This window comes from Colobus angolensis, unplaced genomic scaffold (genome assembly GCF_000951035.1).
Source record: "Colobus angolensis palliatus isolate OR3802 unplaced genomic scaffold, Cang.pa_1.0 Scaffold141, whole genome shotgun sequence".
Lineage (NCBI taxonomy): Eukaryota > Metazoa > Chordata > Mammalia > Primates > Cercopithecidae > Colobus > Colobus angolensis.
Window position 1 is genome coordinate 2,563,409 of NW_012114500.1, and position 22,505 is coordinate 2,585,913.

The following is a 22,505-nucleotide window of genomic DNA, read 5'->3' on the forward strand; positions in this document are numbered from 1 at the left end:
TACGTTAGTTTTATAATACTGTGGAGAAATACCTCGAGAGTTCTTATTGCTCTCTTAAAAACATTCAATGAAATATGCCTATGACACACATAATAATACCTGTTCTAAAAGGAAGAGCTCGGTAATACTGTGTTTCAGTTACATTAAAAAGCCCTTTCTCATTCATTCAATTTTATTTTGTAAAAATGTTCCCACTACTGGTGGAGTAATCAGCCTTTCAGATTTATGAGGTATTTTTATGTGAGTGTTGGCCTAAAAGATAAAACACCTTGATCAATTGCCAGGTAACTCTTCCAGTCTTCCTTCAACACCATGTTAATTCAACACATTAAATTATTTTTAATTAAGTAATCATATAACCGTGAATGTCTTTTTTAGGAAATAAAGAAAAAAATTATAATGTCTTCTAAAAGAACAGACATGGGAAATTATACATGTAGGAGATAGTGCAGAAACTGTTCCTATCAATTTAGAACAGTAACAACAACAACAACAAAAAGAATCCTGAACTAATCTCTTAGTTTAGCAGTATAGCCTCGGATTCCAGTTTTCTTAGGTTTTCATTGAAGCTTTATGATGTCAGCATTCCTTACCCCAGGGAATAGGCCCTCTTAAGATCCACTATCAGAAAGGCTGGGAAGATTGGAACAAGTGAAAGGACGGTAGGGGAAGGTCAGAGAGATTCTGTTTACTGAGGCCTGCCTCTGAGGTTTAACATACCCAACAGTATAACAAAAGACTACAATAAGGGCTAGGGGAGTTATAAGCTGGGGGGCTTATATATATTTATACATTTGTAAATATTTATATATACATAAACAATATATGTATCTAATGTATATTATACTATATAAATTATATATTAGATATGTTATTGTGTATTATATATACATATGCTTGTTCTTATTTTCTGTGGTATATATAAACAACAGAACCTAAGAAGAGCAAGTGACTAGGAGAAAAGCAGAAAAATAAAGGCATTTTTTTTAAGTCAAATAGAGAAAATTCTGAATCAAGGTACTGAAGTATTCACTAGATCCTTATCAAACATCATTTTCCAAACCCAGACTAAATTCATAAGCCTCAACTTATAAACAAAGACATTTTTTAAGAATTAGGAATTAGTTAAATGTTTAATTAAAACAATTTCAATTAAAAATGCTACATGTTTTTACATTTCTCATCTTTTATCCCTGAAAGAATGATGTTCTAACTCTCCAAGAAACGTTAGCAAATTTATAAAAGAACACATCTTCAGGAAATAAATTTTTAGAATCCAAAAGAGTACGGGCAAACAATTCATTGTGCTTAAGAGTATTTGAACTTAAACTAAATCTTAGTGTCTACATGGTGGATTATCTCTTTTGACTGTAAAATGATAATGGTGTACATTAATAATTTAATAGCAAAAAAGTTTAAAAATACATTATCTGACATGTCAAATTAATAAACTTTAAAAATGATTGTAGTTGAATTTACTTGATTTCTAATATGTTATCAAATTTGCTTGAATTCAGATATAGTCAAATAAATGAAAGCCGGCTGTATTTTAAGGGGAAACATCTTGGGGATAGAAAACATGATCTGAAAATAACCGTCCCAAAAGCTCACAACTAAAATAATGTTTATAGTAACAAAGGATGCAAAAGTGTTTGTAAAACAGCTTTTATTTTTTAAATGAAAAAAAACCCACAATTTTTTAAAGCTGGCCCTATTATTCCAAAGAGGTGGTTCTGGAACAACCATTCCTAACACTGCTTTCAACCAAAACAAAAGTGACAGAAACCCTAATTATTGGAGCTTTGCCTGACTATTTCAACAAAATTCATTTTCCACAAAGCAAAACCATTAAAATGCAAAGGACTTTTTCTTTCAGTTAAATTAGGGTTATATCTGGAAAGAAATATGGTCACTGCAATTGTTGTTCTATTTGTAACCTTGAATGTACCAGAGATTTGAAAATAACCTTACTGTTTTCCATCAACAAAAAGAAAAAAGATAAATTCTTTTTTTAAGAGCAAAAAATATTGAGGTTATATTTTTCTCAATTAAGGAAAATGCCTTTTAGGAACAAATTATTTTTTTCTCTGGTATTTCTCTAATAAAAGTCTATGTATTATTCTAAGTTCATATCAAATGCTATTTCTTAGAGACTTCTTTGATTTCTTCTCCCCAAGATTAGAAGGAAGAAATACATTATAGACATGCATAAAATGAAATACTGTTTAGCAGGTAAAAATTAATGAGCTGGGGCTATGTGAATGAACATGAGGAAACTGTAAAATCATAAGTTAAATAAAACAGTTTATAAGGCAATATAAATGATATTTTTATAAATAATATATTTCTATTTAACCTAATATTTAAAATACTGCTATTATTTAAAACCTTGAGCACATATAGTAAAAGTATAGAATCTGGATGATACTTTTAAACTTCAAATACAGGATATTGGTTATCTCTGGAGAGAAAGAAATAGAGCTATAACTGTGGAGTTGAAGCAGAAATTGAGGAATTTCTACTAGCCATGCAATTATTTTTATAAACCATTAAACATGACTGGAAGTTAATATGGCATAAAGTTAAGATTTGACAGTTGATTGGTAGATACATGGACATTTGTAAAATTATCCTATATACAATAATTTAACCTGTGAGTATTTCTTGGTGATTTATTTATTTATTTTTTGAAGTGTAACATAGTGAAGAGGTGTATGCTTTATGGATATAAAAATGCATCTTGAAAACTAATGGTAAAACAATAATCAACAGATGCAAATAATCCACCAAGGTCAACATATATGAAGACTTCAAGATGACTTGCCAAAGGTATCTGGTACTCACCTCCTCCATAAAGAAGAACCAAAGGAAATCACACTTCCAATAGAGCACATAAGAGAGAATGCTGAAATTCAATAGAGAAATCACAGGTAATTCCTCAGGCAAGGAGAGAGGCAAGCAAGGCAGCTTGCTCAGCCAGGATTTATTGGGAGCCTGGAGAGCCTCTCTGATGTTGGGAAAGGATAAGTGAATAACCCCCAGCAATTCATGTTTCTATCTTGTATTTCTTGTATGTCTTCTAGCCACACGAGAGCCCCTCAACCAACATGGGCCCTGAGACTAACAGAGAAAGCTACCTGGAGACTGTGTGATGGCAACCCATGTAGCTCCCAAGTCCTAAACAGCTACAACAAGACACCATTTTGAGTGCCTCACCCTGAGGCTGCATTCTGTTCTGATGCCCAACAGACCCTGAATCTCCACATCCCCGTAGTTTCATTGACATGCCCTACCTGCAGCCATGGCCAAAGCATAAGCCATTGGCAGCAACCCTGCTGCCCCTGGCAACAGGGTCACTATACATTTGTAAGTGCTCCGAGGAAAGGCTTCCCCACTTAAAGCTGTCACCTGGGACTGAAATGTGTACTCCCCAGCTGCTGGTTTATAACTGCTGCCACTGAAAGCAACCCTGCTCTTCTCTGCAGCAGGCTCACAGCACAGAAGCTTGTACCACACAATCAATCATGCTGCCAGGAGCACCTGGAGGTCCAGGAATTGGCCCATCTGAAACTGCTAACATTGGTGACAGTATACGCTAACTCTGGGGCCCAGGGATAGGCACACTCAATCTGCCACTGCCGCCTCTGGGCTCTGAGGACTGACCCATCTGATGTTCCTGTCCAGCAAAATTACCACAGCCTCCACTAAAAATTGTGCCCTAAATCTCTGAGGATATCACAGACACTATTCATGCTGTTTATAGCCAAATAAATCATATGAAGATTATTACTGCATGTACCCAGAATCAAAGCCAAATTATGCTACCCAACCAATACCACAGATATATCTTCAGGAAAGTCCCTTCCTACAAAGTCAAATTCCAAAAAATTGAAAGACATGATTGTGACCCCAGATGTGCAGACATTAGTGCAAAAATAAAAAAAAAATAAATAAATAAAAAAAAAGAGAGAAAGCAAGGAAATGCAATGTCTCCAAAGAATCACAATAATTCTCTAGCAACAGATTCTAAAGAAAAAAAAAAAATGAAATCCTAGGAAAAGAATGAAACATAATGATATTAAAGAAGTTCAGTGGCATACAAGAAAACTCAGAAAAACAACACAAAGAAAGCAGGAAAAAAAAAGTCAGAATGTGCATGAGAACTTTACCAGAGATAGGTGTCATAAAAATGAAACCAACAGAAATTTTGGAGCTGAAGCAACCATTGAATAAAATACAAGATATATTCAAAAGCTTCAAAAATGGACTAGATGAAGAAAGAATTTTAGAACCTGAAGGGAGGTCTTTTGAAATAATCTAGTCAGACTAAACAAAACAAAACAAAAAAAGAATTAACAAAGTCTATGTGACATATGGGACACTATAAAGCCAAATATCTAAATATTCAAATATTTGGTGTCCCAGAAGGTGAAGAGACTATGAAAATAATAAGCCTATTAAATGAAATAATGGTTGAAAACTTCCCAAGTTTAGCAAGAGGCACTGTGCCCGGCCTCACATTTTCTTTACCCATTCATCCATTAATGGGCACAGCTTGATTCTTTTGTGTTTTTCTTTTTATTTTTTGAGACAGAATCTCCCTCTGTCAACTAGGCTGTGGAATACAATTGTATGATCATAGCTCACTGCATCCTTGACCTCCTGGGCTCAAGTGATCTTCCTGCCTCGTCTTGGCTAATGTCCCTTCAAAGACTTGTACATGAATGTTCGTGGCAGCCTTCTTTGTATTAGTCATGACTTAGGGTTATCATATTTAAAAAGTACACATAGTTAAATTTGAATTTCAGATGAATAATAGAAAATTTTCATTGTAAGAATGTTCTGTCAACATTTTAAGACAGAGTTTTGCTTTTGTTGCCCAGGCTGGAGTGCAATGGCGTGATCTCAGCTCACCGCAACCTCTGCCTCCCAGGTTCAAGTGATTCTCCTGCCTCAGCCTCCTAAGTAGCTGGGATTACAGGTATGCACCACCATGCCCGGCTAATTTTGTATTTTTCGTAGAAATGGGGTTTCTCCATGTTGGTCAGGCTGATCTTGAACTCCCGACCTTAGGTGATCCACCTGCCTCAGCCTCCCAAAGTGCTGGGATTACAGGCATTAGCCACCACGCCCAGCAAAACTAATGGTTTATCCAAGTATCTGAAATTCAAATATCACTGCGATTAGCATTTTCCATAATGTAGATGATCATAGAAGACATCATGCTAATTGTCAGAGGCCAGTCACAGAAGGACAAATACTGCATGATTCTACTTACCTGAGATATCTTAAATAGTTGAAATCATTGAAGCAGAGAATATGCTGGTGGTTGCTAGGGACTGAGGGGAAGGAGGAAATGTGGAATTGTTGCTCAATTGATATAAAGTTTCAGTTATACAAGGTGAGTAAGTTTTCAAGATCTGTTAGACAACATTGTACTTATAGTCAACAATATGGTATTACGTACATTAAAATACAAAGAGAATAGATCTAATGTTAAATGTTCTTACCACAAACAAAAATCTTACGTAAGAACACAAGAACATTTTTGGAGGTGATGAATATGTTGAGTAGCTTGATTGTGGTGATATAATGTGTATATGGTATATGCATATGTCCAGACTCTTCAAAATGTATATATTAAATGTGTATAATTTTCATATATTAACTATATACTAAAAGCTTCTATCTATAAATACAGCTTAAGAAAAATATTGCATTTCTGAGATCGCGTGCAGCTTGCCAGCGGTGTGCTCTGAGAAGTCTGTGAGGGTTGGGCTTGTGAGAGGATCAACATGCCTTTGGCTAGAGATTTACTACATCCGTCCTTGGAAGAGGAAAAGAAAAAACATAAAAAGAAACGCCTGGTACAAAGTCCAAATTCTTACTTTATGGATGTAAAATGTCCAGGTTGCTACAAGATCACCACGGTTTTCAGCCATGCTCAGACAGTGGTGCTTTGTGTAGGTTGTTCAACAGTGTTGTGCCAGCCTACAGGAGGAAAGGCCAGACTCACAGAAGGGTGTTCATTTAGAAGAAAGCAACACTAATGATTCAAACAGCTTCCTGAATTTTGTGTTATCTCACAGAAAGCCTTATCATAAATTCCATAATTCTAATTAATCTACCAAGATAATGTAATTACATTTGGTTTTGTAAGGTATACAACAGGAATCTCCTATTTTGGTGTCCGTTTTTCAATAAAGTTTTGATTATGAAAAAAAAAAAAAAGAAAAATATTGCATTTCTAAATTTTGTTAGAAAAACTTCAATTACTCATAGAGGTACTGGTTTTATCCTTTATTATGTGCAGTGTATTTTGTTATCCATAGGATACTATTGGAGTCTCACCAACTCTAAATTGTGCATGCATAATTCCTATCCCTACCATTTTCAAATACCAAGTAGAAAAGACCTGTGAGTGATGTATTAAAGAAAGAAATAAATAATCCACAAACATTTCTTGAGTATTTATTGTAGGAAAAGCATCCAAGGAAATAATTGGATAAAGAATAGGGAAAGTTTTTGTTTGTTGGTTTGTTTTTATCTTCCGGATACATAACAAATTACTTGTCAGTTTTCTGTCAAGAAATTTATTAAGCCAAAAGATTGTAAAAATGCACTGAGTTGGTTGTGAGGCTGGTAGCAAATAATCTTACAAGAAAATTTTTAAAAGAAAATAGAAAGAATGCATGGCAATTATACCAGTCTAGAGATTGTTTAACATTTGTTCCAATAATGAATAAGTAAAAGTAAATTAAAGTGAAAGTTTAAAAACAAAACAAATTTAACTGGTTATACTATATTTTTTCTCTCCTAATTCTGGCAACCCTATGCCCATCAATAGGAAAATGTGATATTTTCATGCATTGAATCACTACAAACCAATAAAAAGAAAAAACAATTGATATATTCAATAACATGAATAAATCTCAAAATAATTATTGAGTGAAAAAAGCCAGACAAAAATTAAGGGACTGTATAATTCTATCTACATAAAATTCTATGAAATGCAAAGTAATGGACAATGACAGAAAACAGATTAATGGTTGCCAAGGAATGGGAGAAGAAGTATAGTGCAAGTGGAGATTGTTATTACAAGGAGAAAAAAAATTGGGGAGTTATTGGTATGTTCATTATCTCAATTGTGGTGCTGATTTTCACAGATGTATACCTATGTTTAAACTCATCAAATTATACATTTTAAGCAAATGCACATTATTTGATGACAATCACCTCAAAGCTTTTTTAAGTAAACAAAAATTCAAAAAGAAGAAAATAAAAATAAAATTTAAAATTCAATAAATTCTTACTTGTTAAAAGTAGTTAAAGAAAGTTAAAAATTAAGTGTATATAAATAAGGAGGTGTGGTTTTTATATAAAAATGCACATACTTTCATATAAAATAAATAATTTAAATAAGCACATAACTTGTTCATGAAAGGGAAAAGTTATTTTTAGTTTAATGTAAATTTCAGCAGCCCGGCATAGTGGCTCATGCCTGTAATCCTAGCATTTTGGAAGGCCAAGGTAGGAGAATTCCTTGAGCCCAGGAGTTCAAGATCAGCCTGAGTAATATAGGGAGACCCTATCTCTGTTAAAAAGTATATAAAAAATAAATAAATTTTAGCAGAATAATTATGAATTTTTCTTAAGTTTAAATTATTCTCAAATCTGTTTATAATACCAAGTATCTAGAATTCTAAAACATTTGTTCAAAGAAAATATGAAGTATATAGTTTGAGAAAACAAAATGTTAAATATTTTGCAAGAAACTAAGTAATAATTTTATGTTTTCATTTAACACAAATATATTAGACATACAGTATTTGACAGTTCTTCCTGGAGTCACTGCTACAAAAATAAAAAATATGTCAAAGTTACTTTCTTGGGCTCATATTCTATAGGTGGTAATAGTAAAAAGTAAATTTAAAAAATATATAATTCCTGACAATGTGCATTAATATGGCAACAAAAACACCAGATGTAACAGAAGAAGACATAAGTGAAGTGTGTTATTCTTCATAGGATGTCTGAGTAAGGTCTTTTCAAAGATGTGACACGTGATTTCAAATTTGAATGGAGGAAAGGAGCAAACCACTCACTCTCTGAAGAACAGAATTTCAGTCCTGGGTAAAAACTTTGGCAAACGTGAAGACAAATATGGAGACTACTGAGTTTGAAGCCCAGTGAGTGAAAAAAAGAAAAAAAGAACGGTGGTAGAGGAGCTCAGAGAGGTAGTCAGAAATTAGATTTCAAGATATCCTATAGTCAATGATTGGACTTTGAATTTTATTTATTCTAAGAGTGACAGGGCAGGATGTAATCTGACTTATATTTTCAAAAGATCTGTTTGATTACTTTTTGAAATATAAAGCATTAGAAAGACAAGAGTTAGAAAGAAATTACACTAATCAAGCTGAGATTATGGTAGGCTGGAATAAAATAGTGATAACAAATTAATGAGAATTAGTCCACTTTTCAAATGTGCACAGAAATAACAGGAGTAATTGATTACATTGGGAATCATAAAAGAAAAAGGAGTCAATGATAATTTCAAGTATTTTGCTTAAGCACTTTATGTTAAAGTTAGGATGATTTACTAAAATGCATAACACACTAAGATATGACCAGGTTCCTGTGGAATAACTAACATTTTGTTTTGCATGTCATAAGTGTGTGATGCCTAATTGACTTTTACATGACGTTTTCATGTAAACTGTCAGACTTGTACAGAAGTCTGGAATTCATGGGGAGGGTCTTCGCAGGATATAAATCTGGAATCATTATCTCTTAGTTGGTAATTAAAGTCATGAGATGAACCAAGTCACCTAGCAAATGACTGTAGATATAGATGAGAAAAATTCAAAGTAGGGAGCAGTAAGATAGTAAGATATGCAGGAGGGTTTAATATCTCAGCAGTCAAATGAAAAAATGTTTCCAACAATAGACAGTGATTATGATTAATTTATTCAAATGCTGCTGAGAGCAAGAATAACCAAATATTCTATTTGGTGATGTAGGGGTTATTGGTGACATTGAGTGGAGCAGAATAGCATGGATAAAGTCTTGATTGAAGTGGATTTTAAGAGAGAGAGAGAGAGAGAGAGAATTCATTTCTAAACAACTCTTTCGAGGTCTACAGAGGAATTCTACTTGAGGACACTGCCTTGCACCTCTAATCCTAGCTCCTCTGGAAAACTCTGATTTTTTTTCTTTTATGGAGAACAATCCTCATAATTTTCAACTAGAAGAAGTCAGTTGATCTCCTTTGATTTTTCCTTCATAGATATCTTTGTGGATTTCCAGGAAAAAAAAATTTGCTACTATCTCCAACACTAGTCTTTCATCTAGATGCTATCTCTAAAGGATCTTTTAATTTTTATAGATACTATTTGCAGCTTTGTCAGTTTGGGAAGAAGAATACTTCCCCTAGCAGCTCTTCGGCATCATTCTTGGGATCCAAAGCCCAGTTTATTTGTATATTTTATATTTCTTAACTTCCTTAAACTATACATTATAGTTGTTACAGTTACTATATATTATGGTTTTTGACTTTCTTACACTAAAAACCTCATGACCCCCTGTGCTCCGTGTATTTGTTGGAACTGAGCTTGTGTTATTTCTGGAACTGTCATCTTTGAAGCAATTTTCTTTCATGGGTATTTTAAGCTGAAGTTTTCTCTACATTTATTCCTTAATCAATCCCATCCATTTTGCTTTCTATGTTCCCGGAATTTATCAAAATGAACTTAATGAAACCGTCCTTCCTTATTATTCTGTGTTGTTATTAATTTAATTCTACTTTTATGGTATTTTCTGATATTTTGAGGAATTTTGTTAGAGAGGAAAAATACCAAAATTATCCTTTAAAAATAAGCAGTGAATTTATAAAATTTTGACTTAGAAAAAGATATGTCACACCATTATTTTAAGTTATAAAAAAATTATACCTGAAGCTTTAATCCCAACCAAAAGAAATATAAGTCAAATAGATGAATTCGCTTAAGCTGAACAAATATGCTTACTGATGCTCAACCATATATTTTATTTAGATTATTATTTAGAAGTCAATGGGTTCTGAATATAATTATTTAATTGAATATATGAACCAGTATTATAAGACACAATTCTAAGTATATAAATTGTAATTACAATTGATAATGAACTAAAGGAAACTTTTGCCAGCACTCTAATCAGGTCAATGTTAAAGCATATGTGCAAAAGATATGCCACAAACTATTAGAAGAATGTCTAATAGTCTAGAATTATTTAAAATATTTTACAATAATATATTTATGTCAACATACAACACAAATATATAATAATATATTTAATATAACTTATATATACTTTTTCTAAATATGTAAAAGGAGTTGAAAAATACTATTCCTGAATAAAAATTAAATAGAAAATTATGGCTTAGGGTAAAGTTTGTAATAATACAAAATGATAATTGCTTCATATGAAGCATTAGGTTACATTCTTCTATTTTAGCAATAATTGAGATATATTATACTACTATTCTAATTTTTATAGAGAGAGATGAGACATAGGAAGTGAAAGTTACTTCCTTATGAAATCCTAACAAACAGTTTCTCAGACCACAATGCAATCAAATTAGAGCTCAAGATTAAGAAACTCATTCAAAACCACACAACTGCACGGAAATTGAACAACCTGCTCCTGAATGATTCCTTGCTAAATAATGAAATTAAGGCAGAAATCAAAAAACTGTTTGAAACTAAGAGAACAATGAGATAGCATCTGGGACACAGCTAAAGCAGTATGAAAAGGGAAATTTATCCACTAAGTGCCCACATGGAAAAGCTAGAAAGATTTCAAATCAGAATGGTGTGGTGGCTCACTCCTGTAATCCCAGCACTTTGGGAGGCTGAGGTGGGTGTATAGCTTGAGGTCAGGAGTTTGAGAACAGCCTGGTCAACACGGTGAAATGCTGTCTCTAGTAAAAATACAAAAATTAGCCAGGCATGGTGGAGGGTGTCTGTAATACCAGCTACTAGGGAGGCTGAGGCAGGAGAATTCTTGAACCTGGGAGGCAGAATTTCCAGTGAGCCAAGATCACACCACCACACCCCAGACTGGGTGACAGAGTGAGACTCCATTTCAGACAAACAAACAAACAACTCCCCCCACGCCAAAAAAACCCAAACAAACAAACAAACAAAAAAAAACAGAAAAAAGAAAAAAAACTCTGAAATCAACATCCTAACATCACAACTAAAAGAAATAGAGAACCAAGAGCAAAGAAACCACAAAGCTAGCAGAAGACAAGAAATAACCCAGATCAGAGCAGAGTTGAATGAGATAGAGACACAAAATACCTTCAAAAAATCAACGAATTCAGGAGCTGTTTCTTTGAAAAAACTAAAATAGATCACCAGCTAGATTAATAAAAGGAAAAAGAGAGAAGAATCAAATAGATACAATAAAAAATGATAAAGGAGATAACACCACTGACCCCACAGAAATGCAAACAATCATCAGAAAATACTATAAATGTCTCTATGCAAATAAACTAGAAAATATAGAAAAAGTTGATAAATTTCTGGACACATACACCCTCCCAAGACTGAACCAGAAAGAAGCTGAATCCCTGAATGGATCAATAATGAGTTCTGAAATTGAGGTATTAATAAATAGCCTACCAACTAACAAAAGTCCAGGACCAGATAGATTCACAGCTGAATTCTTTCAGAGGTACAAGGAGGAGGTGGTACCATTTCTTCTGAAACTATTCCAAACAATTGAAAAAGAGGGACTCCTCCCTAATTCATTTTGGGAAGCCAGCATCATCCTGATACCAAAACCTGGCAGAGATATAACAAAAAAAGAGAAAACTTCAGGCCATTTCTAATGAACATTAATGCAAAATTTCGCAGTAAAATACTGGCAAACCAAGCCAGCAGCATATCAAAAAGCTTATCCACCATAGTAAGATCAGCTTCATCCCTGGGATGCAAGGCTGGTTCAACATATATAAATCAATAAATGTAATCCATCACATCAACAGAACTAAAGACAAAAAACACATCATTATCTTAATAGTCACATAAAATGCCTTCAGTAAAATTCAACATCCTTCATATTAAAAACTCTCAATAAACTAGATATTGAAGGAACATACCACAAAATAATAAAAGCCATTTATTACAAGCCTACAGCCAGTATCATACTGGATGGGCAAAAGCTGGAAGCATTCCCCTTGAAAACGAGCACAAGACAAGGTTGCCCTCTCTTACCACTCCTGTTCAACATAGCATTGGAAATTCCGGCCAGGGCAATCAGGCAAGAGAAAGAAATTAAGGGTATTCAGGCAGGAAAGAAGGAACTCAAATTGTCTCTGTTTGCAGATGACGTGATCTGTTATCTAGAAAACCCCATCATACCAGCCCAAAGGCTTTTTAAGCTGATAAGCAACTTCAGCTAAGTCTCAGGATACAAAATCAATGTACTCAAAATGCAAACAATCCTATACAGAAACAACAGACAAGCAGAGAGACAAATCATGAATGCACTGTCATTCACAATTGCTACAAAGAAAATAAAATACCTAGGAATACAGTTAAGCAGGGAAGTGAAGGACCTCTTCAAGGAGAACTACAGACCACTGCTCAAGGAAATCAGAGAGGATAAAAACAAATGGAAAAACATTCCATGCTCATGGACAGGAAGAATCAATATCATGACAATGACCATACTGTCCAAAGTAATTTATAGATTCAATGTTATTCCCATTAAAACTACCATCAACATTCTTCACATGATTAGGAAAAACTACTTTAAAATTCATATGAAACCAAAAAAGGGCCTGCATAGCAAAGCCAATCCTAAGCAAAAGGGACAAATCTGGAGGCATCATGCTACCTGACATCAGACAATCCTACAAGGCTACAGTCACCAAAACAGCATGGTACTGGTGCAAAAACAGACACAAAGACCGATGGAACCGAATAGAGATCTCAGAAATAAGACCTCATACCTACAACCACTTGATCTTCAACAAACCTGATAAAGACAAGCAATAAAGAAGGGATTTCCTATTTAATAAATGGAGCTGGGAGAACTGGCTAGCCATATGCAGGAACTTGAAACTGGACCCCTTCCTTACACTATATACAAAAATTAACTCAAGATGGAATAAAGACTTAAACATAAAACCTAAAACTATAAAAACCCCAGATGAAAATCTAGGCAATACCATTCAGGACATAGGGATGGACAAAGATTTCATGGTGAAAATGTCAAAAGCAATTGCAACAAAAGCCAAAATTGACAAACGGCATCTAATTAAACTAAAGAGCATCTGCACAGCAAAAGAAAATATCATCAGAGTGAGCAGACAAGCTATAGAATGGGAGAAACTTTTTGCAATCTGTCCATCTGACAAAGGTCTAATATCAAGAATTTACAGGGAACTTAAACAAATTTACAAGATAAAAACAAACAACCCCATTAAAAAGTGGGCAAAGGACATGAAATGAAAAGACACTTCTTAAAAGAGGACATTTATGAAGCCAAAATCCTGAAAAAAAGCTCAACACCGCTGATCATTAGAGAAATGCAAATTAAGACCACAATGAGGTACTACCTCATGCTGGTTAGAATGGCAAGTATTAAAAAGTGAAGAAACAACAGAGGCTGGTGGGGCTGCCTAGAAACAAGAACACTTTTACACTGTCAGTGGGAATGTAAATTAATTCAACCATTGTGGACGACAGTGTGGTGATCCCTCAAAGACCTGGAGGCAGAAATACTTTGTGACCCAGCAATCTCGTTACTGGCTTCATACACAAATAAATATAAATCCTTCTGTTATAAAGATACATGCACATGCATGTGCCTTGCATCACTATTCACAATGACAAAGACATAGAATCAACCTAAATCCCTATCAATGATAGACCAGATAAAGAAAATGTGGTACATATACATCATGGAATACTATACAGCCATAAAAAGGAGGAAGATCATGTCCTGTACAGGGAAAAAGATGGAACTGGAAGCTGTTATCCTCAGCAAACTAATGGAGGTACAGAAAACCAAACAATGCATCTTCTCACCTACAAGTGGGAGCTAGTCAATGAGAACACATAGACACAGGGAGGGGAACAACACACACTGGGACCTGTCAAAAGTAGTAGGGAGAGAGAGCATTAGGATAAATAGCTAATGCATGCTAGGTTTAAGGTAATGTGTTGATAGGTGCAGCAAATCACCATGGTACACATTTACCTGTGTAACAAACCTGCACATCCTGCACATGTACTCAGGAACTTAAAATAAAATAAAATACAACAAAATAAAATAATATAAAATAAGAAAGTTACTTGTTCAAAGTTAATACCGCTATTGGTAGCAGAAATAGCGTTTGAAGCATGGAAATCTGGCTTTAGTGTCCTCATTCTTGTATCAGAGAATGTAGAAATAGTTAATTATATTTTTATGTTATCTTTCTAAGAAACAAGATTTATCTTTAAATAGAATAAAAAATAGTTATTACTAAATTAAGTGATAAATAGTAGGGGAAAGTATAGTCACATGATGTGTTCATGTGTCTAGATCCAGATGAATCATATATTGAAAGAGCTTTTCATTGTCACTATAGAATCACCAGTTATTTATCTTTGAGAAACCATAAAAAATGAGACAACTGTTGTGCGGCTGAAGATGAGTCAATACATACTTCTCCCTCTTTAGGGAAGAAAGAAGAAAATCAAAACCTCTAAACTATGGCATGAGATAAATATATCTAGGCTTGCTATCAAAACTTTTAGCACTTAAGAAAGAATGCAGCATTCATGAGGTGTCACTTTGTGTGTGTGTGTGTGTGTGTGTGTGTGTGTATGTGTTTTGGTCATAGTAGGAAATGATGACCTGAATTGAGAGTTGTTGAATATACTTGTATTTGACTGTAAAACATAACCAAAATATACGATGGGTGGGTAAGGGAAGTTTGTAATGAGTCTTCCCTTTTCAGCATTTTAATAAATATCTTTGAGAAAAATAAGTCCCATCTTTGCTTAATTTGCATTTGGTAAAGGTTGCTTGTTTTTTTGAACTCAAGAATCAGTAATTTTAGAGAAGTGTGTGTGAAAGGGGTGGAAGTGGACTGTCTAAATCTCACCCAATTTATGATACAATCAGTTCTTACGTCTCTCCTCATCAATAGTATCACCAGAGTGACCAGGCAACCTACAGAATGGGAGAGAATTTTTGCAATCTACCCATCTGACAAAGGGCTAATATCCAGAAGCTACAAGGAACTTAAACAAATTTACAATAAAATACATAAACAACCCCGTCAAAAAGTGGGCAAAGAATATGAACAGACACTTCTCAAAAGATGACATTTATGCAGCCAACAGACACACACACAAAAATGCTCATCATCACTGGTCATCAGAGAAATGCAAATCAAAACCACAGTGAGATACCATCTCACACCAGTTAGAATGGTGATCATTAAAAAGTCAGGAAACAACAGATGCTGGATAGGATGTGGAGAAATAGGAATGCTTTTACACTGTTGGTGAGAGTGTAAATTATTTCAACCATTGTGGAAGACAGTGTGACCATTCCTCAGTGATCTAGAACTAAAAATACCATTTGACCCAGCAATCCTATTACTGGGTATATACCCAAAGGATTATAAATCATTCTACTGTAAAGACACATGCACACATATGTTCATTGTGGCACTATTCAAAATAGCAAATACTTGGAACCAACACAAATGCAAGTCAATGTTAGACTGGATTTAAAAAAGTGGCACATATACACCATGGAATACTATGCAGCCATAAAAAAGAATAAGTTCATGTCCTTTGCACACACATGGATGAAGCTGGAAACCATCATTCTCAGGAAACTAACATAGTAACACAAAACCAAACACCACATGTTCTCGCTCATACGTGGGAGTTGAACGATGAGAACATATGGGCACAGGGAGGGGAACAACACACAGCAGGGCCTGTCGGGAGGTGGGGGGTAAGTGGATGGATAGCATTAGGAGAAATACATAATATAGATAACAGGCTGATGGGTACAGCAAACCACCATGGCACATGCACACCTATGTAACAAACCCGCACATTCTGTACATGCATCCCAGAACTTAACATGTAATAAAAAAAGAAAATACGATAAAAAAAGAAATGGATTTATAAAGCAACACAGGACGAATGTTTGGCTTTTTATTAGACATCTAAACTACCAACTGTAAATTTATTTAAATAATGTTGCACATTTTAAGATGCAACATTTTTTCCATAAAAAGTCTATAAAGTTGCTTAGATATCGAGTAGAAGGTTGAATCTTCACCTGATATTTATCCATAAAGGTGTGTCATACATTTGGGAAACATCCATCATGCATGCAGCACTGAGTAAAACATTGGGAAAACTTATTAACAGCCAGTAGAATTTGTAAGAGTGCTTCATAGTGAATATAGAGGAGAGTGGTAGAGTTCAGTTGTAAAGTAACAACAACCAGACAAAATTTCAGAAGTGAACAAAACAAAAATCATGCAAAATCTCATAGAACTAGATTGCATTAGACTTATGTTTCAAGGAAGCATTCTGGCTCCAATAACATGTTTAATCACTGAATTACTTTTTTACTCAGGTCTATGTTATTTCTAGGAATGGAAGGTCTGTCCTAACACCAACGGATATGTAGGTGGTGTTCTAGGATAAAAAGGCCAGTGTGTTGAAGTCACATTAACCTTGTTTTAAATACCAGCTAATTCTTTATTAAGGGAAATACATAACTGATAGCCAGAAGATACCATTTAACTTTGGCCAGACGTTGCATTAGTTACGTATCCTCCCTAGGATAGCATCTTTACTTGAAAATAAGCATAGTAATAGCCATATTGTTGTTGCATATTTATGAAAAACAACAGAATCTGATACATAAGGTGCAGAATATGTTTCAGGTCCTTAATTTTGCTACCTGCTATATATGGACAGATTTTCAGACATATATATGTGCCCTGAATTCTCAGTATTTCCTCCTCACATTTTTGTCACTGTGCACTGTCCAGCTACTGTGGTACTTCAATACAGAATTTAAGCAGAGCAGCCTGATTTCATCTATTTTTCTTCATTTTGCTATTCAACTTCTTGCTTCCAAGGGGGTCTCCATGTATATTTCCAAGTTCCCTAACAAGAAATAGGTCTGCAAAGTCTCTTCAAATGAAAATAACACATTTTAAAATGGAAAAAGAGATTTTCAGGCCTGGGGTCCTCTGAATCTTTTGAAAATTACTGAACGATAAAAACTATAAAAGCTCTTGCTATGATACTGATGTATAAAAAAGTTGAACAGTTGTATTTTTACTGTTTTCTGGATTAAAAATGCTGTTAAGCTATCTAATTCTAAGCTATTACACAGATGAGACCCAATTACCTCCTCTGAAAACAGTTATTGACTCTAATCAAGAAGGTCAGAAACCATATTTCAAGCAAGTAATCAACATCAGCTGAAGAAGTATAAAGAGAATTTTGATTTGTGAATTTGTTTTGAGATTTCCTTCCAGGAACATTAGATCTACATCATATACTGTAAGTTCAGGAAGTGAAAGCATTTGACCTAGGGAAGACAGAAGAATGTGTAAAAAGAGAAAACAACTCTAAACAATCACGGATGTGGGACATGGAAAATACATAATTCAGGAATCTCAAATAATTGCAGTATGCTGTTTAAACTGTTCCTTTAAAAATTATAAAAATGTGAGTATAAAAATGTGAGAATAAATATTTGTTATGATTATTATTTCCGAATAAATTTCTGTCATTGCTTCTAGAACTTACGGTCTATTTTAGCATTGTCATATTGTTAGGATTTTTTTTTAAAAAAATACTAATAACTATCATATGCACAAGACCCAATGAGATACTCTGTTTATTTTAAGAAATATACTACACAGTGTTTTCAATAAAATAGAAAGTTAAACAACGCAATGCCAAAAGGTAAGAAATATAATAATTTCAGTGAAGGCTTTACCAAAGAGATAATGCTCAAATACATTTTGAAGATAGGCAAGTTTATATATAGCGCAGGAAGGGCATTCCCGTTGGGGATTTAGGATGAATAAGAGTAGAAAAGTTTATTCCTCTTTCAAGAATTCAGTATTCTTTCCTTGAGTGGAAGTATTTAATGTTGCAGTAATTTTTTTTTTTTTTTTTTTACTTTTATTTTAGATTCAGAAGGTACATGTTCAGGTTTGTTACCTGAGCATATTGAGTGATGCTGAGGTTTGAGGCACAAATAATCCTCTCATCCAAGTAGTGAACATAGTACTCAAAGGTAGCTTTTCAACCCTTGTTCTACCCTTCCCTCCCTACTCTACTAGTCCCCAGCATCTATTATTCTCATTTTTATGTCCACGAATACCAGTGTTTAGTTCCCGCTTATAAGTGAGAACATGTGGTATTTGGTTTTCTGTTCCCGCTCTTATTTGTTCCTGTTCTTATTTGCTTAGGACAATGGCCTCCAGCTGCATCCATGTTGTTGCAAAGGATGTAATTTCACATTTAATGGTTGCATAGCATTCCATGTTGTGTATGTACCACATCTTTTTTACCCAGCCCACCATTGATGGGAACCTAGGTTGATTCTATGTCTTTCCTATGGTGAATAGTGCTGTGATGAACATATGAGTGCATATGTCTCTTTGTGTTTTTTGAGATATGTACCTAGTAATGGAATTACTGGATCAAATGGTAGTTCTGTTTGTTATTTGAAAAATTTTCGAATTGCTTTCTGCAGTGGCTGAACTAATTTACATTCTCATCAACAGTGTATAGTGACTGGTGTGAGATGGTATTTCATTGTGTTTTTGTTTTGCATTTCTCTGATTAGTCATTTTTACCCATTTTTTTTTAAATGGGATTGTTTTCTGTTTTTTGAAATAATTTATTTGTAAATTCTGGATATTAAAGTTTTTTCAAATGCATAGTTTTTTCAAATATTTTCTCCCATCCTCTAGGTCATCTGTTTACTCTGTTTATAGTTTTCTTTTGCTGTGCAGAAGCTCTTTAGTTTAATTGGTCCCTCTTGTCAATTTTTTTTTTTGTGATTGCTTTTGAGGAATTGGTCATAAATTTTTTCCCAAGGCTATTGTCCAGAATGGTGTTTCTGAGATTTTCTTCTAGGATTCTTATAGTTTTAGGTCTTTCATTTAAATCTCTAATCCATCTTGAGTCAATGTTTGTATATGGTGATAGGTAGTGGTTCAATTTCATGCTTCTGCATATGGCTAGCCAGCTATCCTAGCACTTTTTATTGAATAGGGAGTCCTTTTCTCATTGTTTGTTTTTGTCAACTTTGTTGAATATCAGATGTCTGTAGTTGTGCAGCTTTGTTTCTGGGTTCTCTTTTCTGTTGCACGGGTCTATGTGTCTTTTTTTTTTTTTTTTTGCACCAGCACCATGCTATTCTGCTTCCTGTAGCCCTATAGTATAGTCTGAAGTTGGGCAATGTGATGCCTCCAGCTTGTTCTTTTTGCTTAGGATTTCTTTGGCTATCTGGGCTCTTTTTTAGTTCCATATACAATTTAGAATTTATTTCTAGTTCTGTGAAAAATGATATTGATAGTTTGATAGGAATAGTCTTGAATCTGGAGATTGTTTTGGGTAGTATGGCCATTTTGACAATATTTATTCTTCAAATGCATAAGCATAGGATGTTTTCCATTTCTTTGTGTCATCTATGATTTCTTTTAGCAGTGTTTTGTACTTCTTTTAGAGATCTTATCTGTCTTTGGTTAGATGTATTCCTTATATTTTTTTTTTTTTTGTGACTATTGTAAATGGGTTTGCATTCTTGCTTTGAGTCTGAGCTTGAATATTACTGCTTTTAGTAATGCTAATTTCTGTACATTGATTTTATATCCTGAATTTTTACTGATGTCTTTTGTCAGTTCTAGGAGCCTTTTGGCAGAGTCTATAGGGTTGTCTAGGTATAGAATCAAATCGTCCATAAAGAAAGATAGTTTGAACTCTTATTTTTCCTATTTTGATGCCATTTATTTCTTTCTTTTGCTCTGGCTAACACTCACAGTACTATGTTGAATAGGAGTGGTGAGAATGAGCACCTTTGTCTCTCTCTAGTTCTCAAGGGGAATGGTTCCAGTTTTTGCCCATTCAGCATGATGTTGACTGTGGGTAAGTGGCAGGTTTCGAGAATCATAGCTAGTAGTTTCACTTTAAGACATGGAATTATTAGGCAATATATCCAAGGTCATAGGTCTAAAGTTATTTATTTTTAAAAGCAGTATCCGTCTTTCCCAGTAAAATTAAGTTCCATAGATGAAGGTGTGTTGCCCTGTTTGATTTTTTTAAAAAATTAATTCGCTAGAAGTACAATAGGGTTTTTTTCTTTTTCTTTTTTTTTTCATTTTCTTTTTTTTTTAAGATAGGACAATAATTTGAGGCTAGGAGAAAATGTAATAATAGCAATAAGCAAAGTCTGGATTTCAGTGGTTATTACAATTCTTAAAGCAATCTGTTTACTCAGCTACTGATAAAACTGATTTTGCTAAAAATTATGCCCAGATTGAATATATCATAAGTTGAAAGCACTACACTGTTAAAATTAGCCCTTCTTTTCATAATTTTTATTTGACATGAAGTAAGTTTTAACTTATTTTTAGATAATCAAAAGGTATTTATGTTAAGAAGTTTCACATTTTTAAAATTGCACTGGCTTAACTATTGATACAATAAATGTAATACTTGAATTCACTATTCAGACTTCTGTGATATCCCAGATTGGGCAGCTAGAAAGCATCTGTGGGGAGGAGGGAAATCTTTCTCTTTACTCTCTGAAGGTTCAGTAATTGAGGCTGTGAAATAAACTGACAGTAGAAACATTACAGTAGAAAAGACATACACTTATTATGTGCATATGCATTGACATCTCACAAAATATGAGACTTGAAGAAGAGCCAGATGATTGAGGTGTATATATCTCTGAGCTACAGAGAAACAGGAGCTTGTGACTTCTGTGGGGGAGGTGGCAACAGGTCATGGGAAGGTTATGGGAGGAAACGTATGGCAAACAAATGCTGTCTTGATATGCAAATAAAAAGCCTCCCAGGTACTAACAGTTGTCTCAGAGTAGTCCATCAGAAGAATCTGTAATAGCCTGTGACAAAGTCTGTCTGAGCTAAGTGTTGTCCTTCAGTAATCTCTCCTATGATAACATCTTCTCTAGTTCATGAGATTTTCATGGCAATTGTTTCCTTTATAGATCTAGCTTTCTTTTATAAATGGACAGCTTTTCAGAGCCACTCTTATCTGCAGTTTCTCAGAATAATTAGCTTAAAATATGCCTAAAAGGTATATTCTGGGGTGGTATATTCTTGCATAATATAGTTATATTTTGGGGTGGTGTATTGTGAAACCGAACATACAATATGTAATATGTTTTATATGGATGCCATATCAAAGTCAAGTTGATATGGTTTGGCTGTGTGTCTACCCAAATCTCATCTTAAGTTGCAGTTCCCATAATCCCCACATGTCAGGGAGGGACCCCGTGTGAGGTAATTGAATCATGATGGAAGTTACTCCTATGTTGTTCTTGTAATAGTGAGTTCTCACGAGATCCAATGGTTTTATAAGGAGCTTTGTCCCCTTTGCTAGGCATTTCTCCTTGCTGCCTCTCTGTGAAGAACAATGTGTTTTCTTCCCTTTCTGCCATGATTGTAAGTCTCCTGAGGCCTCCCCAGTCATGCTGAACTGTGAGTCAATTAAACCTCTTTTCTTTATAAATTACCCAGTCTAGGGTATGTCTTTATTAGCAGCATAAAGTAGACTAATACACGAGTTTAGAGGAAATTGCCTTAATATTTTTAAATATATTAAAAATGTTCTTGAATAAATTAAAATCTTCTATTCACTATCACTCCCACCCCACATATTGTAATTCCATGTTTAAGGGCTTGAGTCCTCACAGTGCAACTTACTAGCTATGTGACATCAAATCTATTATTTAGCCTCTCTATGCTTCGTTTTCTTTTTCTTTTTTATTTTCTGTCTTTTTAATTTTTATAAAATAGGGATAAAAATTATATTTCCATCACTGAAAACATTGAACAAATACAGAGAGACAATATAAGTCATATAGACTATTCAATACAATGTTATTGCTGATAGTAAACCTTAAGAAAACTGAGCCTTTTTTATGATTTCTCACAGACACTGGGTAATATTTAGAGAAAATATGCAAGAATTCTGAATTTTTAATTAATAAATGAATACATTAAAAATAAAAATCTAACACAAAATAATAATGATCATACATAACTCCTTAGTAACGGTAAGAATTGGGAATGCCACTGAGACTCTTACAAACCTTTAGAATATGGGAATGTTGGAAATAATGTAATCTGATGCCTCCATTTTAACACTTGGAAGATAAGAGTCAGAGAAAAGTTACTTGATTTGTTCAAGCCAGGCAGTGTGAATGTA